Here is a 6,893-nt window from a genome sequence, read left to right as displayed (position 1 = left end):
GCGGTCCTGCTCCCTGGTCTCTACCTTGCTTACCCCCCCTCGTAGGGGCCAGCGTACCCATACCGAAAACGATTTACTCTTTTTATGGGCGCTTTCGACTAGGCTCTCGTTAAGGAATCGGCCCAAACAAGACCGAGATTCCCGCGAGAATTGCTACGCTGCCTGCAGTGAAATTGCAAGAATCACTTTATACGCTATTTCGAAATGAATGAATTGAGCAACTGTATTTCCCCAGGTTTCCATTGGAAAAGGGGCTTTTTTGTATGCAAGTGATGACCGATTGGCGGAGAAGCTGCTCCCACGTGGGGTGGCCGTGAGAATGATTCCGAGTCTTCCTGACCAGACCCATGTGGAACTTGTAAATAAATAGGTTTGTAAGTGCCTAGCTGAGTAATAAGATAAGTACCTTTGCTAATAATCCAAAACCTTTCATCTTCTGTTTCTAGATATAGCAGCCTACCCATATTGATAGTGGAATTATTGATCTCCTCTTTCGGATAGCCTATTTTTAATAAGTGTTATGGGTAAGGGCTTGCCCTACCAGTTGAATGGAATCTACCGTTCTTTATGCTCTCACTAGCTTTGAACTTGTATGTACCAGTAATTAAACCCAGAATCTCATTTCCCGTTGCTTTCATCGCATAGAGCCAGATGCCGCATCCACATGCCTATTTAGTAAGTGGGGTGTATCCTTGGTGACACTTGAGAAATAATCCTATACTTCCAATAACCCACTACTTCCTCCATGGATGGTACATGGCAGGCATCTGCCGGAACTAGAGGCGAGCACTTTTCAATCAATTACGAGAGCCATTCGCTTCTCTGATCTTTAATAAGCGAAGCAACGAGCCTAGTAGGGGAAATACCTTCCTTAGGAATGTCATCAAAGCCAGGTTCTCCAATCGTATAAGGGAATATTCCATGGCACAAGGGTTGTTTTTAGGTGCTATCCTCGGCAGACCACCACAAAAGGTCCGAATCAGGCGAAACTTCTTTTGGTGCCAGCGAGAAGTAGCAACAAGAACTCCTCCTCTGTTCAATATCAGCCTGGTTTAGGTCTAGGTCATAATGAATTTTCTGATACCTTCCTTCGTCCATAGATCAGCATTATGCTTCTGTCCCGTGATGAAGAAGGATAGAAGAATCGTAAGATAGGATCGTATTAGTGATCCGTGGGAAAAGAGTTTTTTCGTACCTTGATTGGACCCACCCAAAAGCAAAAGGAATCCCTTTCTCCTCCTATAAGGAAATCTCGTCGTTTCACTCTTCTTCAATACCATCGGATTAGTCAACTCAAACGCTGAGAGATTACTATAGAACCAAGGCGGCTTTGAGGCTGGCTCCACTCTCCAAATAGAGTAGTTAATTTATTGACGACAAGAACCCCATTTCCACTAGCCAAAGAGCAATTCATTTCTTCGACTCAATGCCTCGTCATTTGCTCCCATTCCCATATTAATAAAAGAATTAGGGAAATGTGAGGGAAAAGAATGCCAAAAGCATTTAGAGATTTGACTGTGATTCATTCTGGCTGAGATGGCGAGGGATTGCTATAACTATTTTGAGAAGCATTAATGAGATCTCTTTTTTTCACAAAGTGATATGGAAAATCATGCAGAAGAACCTATATGTAAAAATAATTCCAGATTCCCATCATACATTACCAAACTTCCAAATAAGAATAAGCTAAAAATGGATAAATACCTTAAGGAACTGGGAAGCAGACCCTGATTATAAAGGGCAACCTCCTAAACCATCAGTATTCCTTGTAGGTGACATTGAAACCATTCCCTTGTTGGATCGGAACTATGTTCCCGCGGAGATAATAGAATCCAAAATCTTCCCCGCCACCACGCTTATGCAACCGCCTTTATGACTGTCAATTCAGACAAGAAACTATCAAAGATTTATATTAATCATTATAGTTCCCACGAATACATACATACGCACCCATCATTTTATGATCGAAGTGATTGTGTACTCAAAGCATTCATAAATGGAATACTTTCTGTTGTAAGCAAACAAAGAAAGTCACTAATTATTTACTTTCATAACATGAGTCGATTCGATGGTATTTTATGACCCAACATCTTAGTAAGTTTCACCCTGACTTGAAAGTGGATACTATAATGCGAAATGGTATTATGTACGAGGTTGCTGTTTCTAGACGTGTTCAGGACGGTAGGAATAAATCACATCTCCTTTTCAAAATTCGGTGTTCGTTGTTGATTCTCCCTGATTCGTTAGCAAACTTAGCTAAACAATTGTGTTAGGAATAAGAAAGCGATGTCGGCGGAAGAAATACGAAGAAACCTATCACACTTTTGTAGTATAGACGCGGTGCACCTGATTTTATAGTCATCGAAATGGGTTTATCTTGGAAGTTCTTGACTTCTCCGTGCCTTCTGCCTCCGACACATCATATCTCCTATGCCGACCTTGTACTTTTGATCACTTCTTCCTTAAGAATTGTATCTATCACGAATTGTGTCTATTTAAGCTTTTTCACGGTTGGTATTCATTTTTTCATCTATCTCATGAAATTTCCATTCTATTAAGCGATAAAGAGCAATTGACGAAGTTTGCAGGAAGTCCGTCAGATGACGGTATGGATCAAAGGAATCCTCCTATCTTCGACTGAACACCCTGTTACTGGGATTTCGCATTCCTATTCCGATTGGCAGAAGCCTTTCTTTCTGTTTGTGCCGCCCTATGGCGATTTCTTACTCAACGTTTGAACTTTCTTACCAACTCTTGTACAAGTTAGGTTCAACGTTGTTCTGAAGATTAAGATTTCTCTGTTTGACGGTTTTTACCTTCAACAACCTTTGTTGCATCACTTCTCGATAGCTTTAGTACTCGGAGAGTAAGCATAGCATATTGTCAGATAGTTATTTATTGATAGCAAATAGCTAGTAGGTCAAGATGGAGCCTTCACTCACTCAGCTTGGGTCAGCACCGTATCTCTAATTGGCGGAGACGAACTCTAATCCACCCACTTCATTTGTTTCCCAAGGAGGGTCATCAGCGAGTCCGCTCTCCCCAAGGTAGTTAAAAGGCGTAGGTACGCATTCCCCTGCACCAATGTACCGAAGCACTTTACCTTTAATCACTAAATGGGCTCGAGCCAGGGTCCTATTTCGTTCTCCATGACTTCAAAGCTGCTTCTCTTTGTCAATTCTGGACAGTTCTATAAACATTGGTACCAGGGGTTGTATGACCAAAAATCTTTTTTTACCTGTCGTTTATGTATTTCTTATCGCTGTCTAAATGCGATGACTATCGCCAGCAAGTATCCAGTGCCCATAGTCAAAGAACTCCTGGATGTCTGGTGCCTCATGGTTTTCTAAACCCGATCTCAGATCTGGTTATCACCAGATTCGCATGGCAGCTAGCGATGAATTCAAAACAGCCTTCCAAACTCTGGAAGGGCACTACGAGTACAAGGTCATGTCCTTCGGCCTCACGGGAGCACCAGCCACCTTCTTCGGAGCATTGAACGCCACTCTCAAACAAACTCCTTCTGCGCAAATGCGCCCTGGTGTTATTTGACGACATTTTAGTCTATAGTGCCTCTCTTGAAGATCACACAATCCACTTGCAATTAGTGCTTGAGTTGTTAAGAAAGGATCAATGGAAGTCAAACGCTCAAAGTGCTCTTTCGCTCAACGCCAGTTATCCTATTTGGGCCATACTATCAGCCAGCATGGGGTTGCCACTGAAACCCACAAAATTAAGAACATTGCCAACTGGTCTTTTCCGCAGTCAGTCAAAGAAGTCCGCAATTTCTTAGGTTTGGCTGGCTATTACAGGCGCTTTGTTCGCCATTTTGGCATCATTGCAAAGCCACTGACACATCTCCAGAAGAAACATGGGGAGATCCTAAACTTTGAGGCAACTAAAGAAACAGGATACTTTTCAGTTATATTTAAGAACAGAAGAGGAAGACAAAGCAACCCTAGGATTTTTCTGCTCCCAGTGCTTAATACGAAAAGCTCGACATGAACCCAAGGATGGGAAACCGCTGCTAAACCAGGATCTCCATCTCTTTGAATAAAAGCCATCCTTTCCATCGACTAGCCTACGAGCATCTTCGGTACTATAATGAAGGACGTTGACACTATCCCATTCTACGTAGCAGGGGTAATTCCAGAAACATCCTATCTAAAAATCATTTAGAGATAAGTTTCTATAGAAAGATAAGCGGGTGTACAAATGAACTTTCTTATGATACTATGATACTCATATACCACTCATTGGATGGGACCAGTGCACCATTGATCGATAAAAAAGTAGTAAATAAGCCCTTTTCTCGCAGGTACGAGAGATTGCACAACCTTGCCTTGAACGCTTGAAGTTCTAAATAAATCTGAAGAGGAAGGCCAATTGTATCATGTCAGCAATGGTACTCTCCTGGGCTATAGACTGTCACCTGCTTCAAGATATCTTGCTTGTGAAAGCCGAACAAAGAAGAAAAGAACAAAATGGCGGTTCATCAGTAGTCAAAGGTGCAGACTTCATTCTTTGTTTCCTTCATCCTCTACCATTACGTTTTGCTTTTTAGGACTACCTAAAGGAAAGGAATAGAATGATCCATAGTCGTACCTACTTGAGGGCACCGAATGCATACAGCTTACGTCAACTTTATATATATATATAATTATTGATTCCATTCACACCCTTTGGGAACAGGAAACAGAGAACTTGTTGCTTTCTTCTGTTTTTGCTGTAGCTGAGGACAACTTAGATTGAAATGATTGACTTGATCTAGGTACGTGGTCCAAACGGATGGGTAGAATTACCCAGAGGGAGCCCTAGTTTCAGCATAAAAGGAAGAAGTTGGGTCCGCGCGGTTCGCCTTTTCGAAGGCAGCAGTGTTTTTGGCTTTGGCAATACCAGCTAGCGAGCTACTTACTTGTGTGGGAGTCCTATAAGGAAAAGCCTGAGTTATAGACTAACTAAAGAAATCCACCTAAGCCGTAAGTTTTTGTTACAGCTGGCACACCTACTTGCAAACTAGAAAATCTGATTCTAGTAGAAAGTGGACTAAGTCTTAAGAGAGATAAGCCGGTCTTTATACACTGGCCCTACTTCGAATTCAGTCAGTGGCCAGATGCATTTGTAAGCAATTCCAGTCCCAGCTGCTGAGGTGGCGTAGTCAGCCCTACCTAAGTATTGAACAAAACCAACCATTGGTATAATATTATCCTATCTTGCATATTAATTAAGACCACTTATTAGATCAAGGTTGGCATACATAGCATAGGAAGGTGGAGATCTGAAGTAATCTATATGTCCCTCAGCCAGTCATCCATTTCTCTGGATATGAGGTTTACAACATTAAAAAAATGACCCTTTTCATAATGAAATCCATTACATGCCATCCAAAGAACTCTGATCTGGATTACCAGCTTTGGGGTGGAAGGACGGATCGATCGACCAAGCAACAACGATCCCTTTACGATGGTCAAGTGCGAAGGTCCCGATCGGATTGCCGATCTGCCAGTGTTGTTTGACTGATTTTTTTCATCTCAAAACCATTGATGCTGACCTGTCACTACGCAAGTGATTTTCCTGCATGTTCTAGGAACCAAAAGAAGACTTTGGGTAGGCAATGATATATTCTATGTCTATAATGGAATGTAGGTTCTTTTTAGGAGGAAATCTTAGAAGGATTCTTTTCAGAGCGTAAGAACCATCGAAGAGCATGGGATTGGTATTGCTGGTAGGGACTTGAAAGTGAGAGCTTGATCACTAAACCCCTGCTGCTTTCGATCATTCCTGCTAAAGCAGTTGGCAATGGCTCATTGGAAACTTCTATTAGATCTGGGAGAAGAAGAAATCCAATCAATGGGTAGGTAGTCAATTTCTGGCGAAAGCACAAACCTTTTCTCTTACTTAAGGTGATAAAATCCATTCATTTCGATAATAACCTGTTTGAGATGTGTTTTACCGAGAAGGTATATGGTTTATGGTTCTAAGTCGTTGAGTTCGTGTTTTGGTAGTTGTTGTTTTGAGGGATGGTGGATCCAGAGTTGAAGCATAGCGAGGCATACCAACGCCATGCCAACAAGAGGAACCATCCGGACTTAAAACAGCTGACCTACCCCCTGCCACTTCTTCCTCTAAGTCAAGTTGATAGATTTCTGTACGAGTTTTCAAGTGCCATGTCCAGTCTAAGCGGTTGAGTTTAGTGATTGTATCAAACAAAAGCCCCCTCCCGGGGCAGGTACGCGACTGTCTCTCCTCCAAAGTGTGATCATCTTCTCCAGTCTCCCGTCTCCACCTATTTTAAATGGTCAGCCTGTGCGGCATCAATTGAATTTGAATTCTAAAATAAAGTAGAGTTCGGTGAAGGAACCTATTCTCTGGTATCTGCTTTGGCCATCTTATCTGGTTTCGGCCTTCTTTGTGAGCAGCTCGTAACTCGCTCCACGGGGTATGATCGCTACTATTGATAGGTCAATCGGAAAAGAAAGTACTCATACAAATGTAATGCTACCTCCCTACGGCGATTCATAACTAGAAGAACTCGTTGGCACTACCGGACCTTATTAAAGGCCTTAGCCGTCTGATCGACGGAAAGATCTTATCTTGGAGTTCTAGTATGGGTCGTCGGACCTTTCTCCTCCTTAGTAGGTGCAAACCCTGGTTCTGTAAATGATTATAACTGCCTTGGAGCTAGATAAGCAAACCTTCTTCTGTTTGAGTATGATGGATGTTACACCCACTGCCAGATACAAGCAAAAGCTTTCCATCTAAGCTAGGAGTCAGAACAAACTCATGAAGCTATCCTTCTTCTTGGATCTCAAGATTCAAATGGAATTTTTATCACCCCGGATTTTGGCTTTAATTTCCACTTTATACTTGAGTTAAGCAAGGCACCAGCATGG

The sequence above is a fragment of the Triticum aestivum genome, chromosome 4D (genome assembly GCF_018294505.1).
Source record: "Triticum aestivum cultivar Chinese Spring chromosome 4D, IWGSC CS RefSeq v2.1, whole genome shotgun sequence".
NCBI classification, from domain to species: domain Eukaryota; kingdom Viridiplantae; phylum Streptophyta; class Magnoliopsida; order Poales; family Poaceae; genus Triticum; species Triticum aestivum.
The sequence above is the reverse complement of the archived record's forward strand: the minus strand, read 5'-3'. Positions refer to the sequence as shown.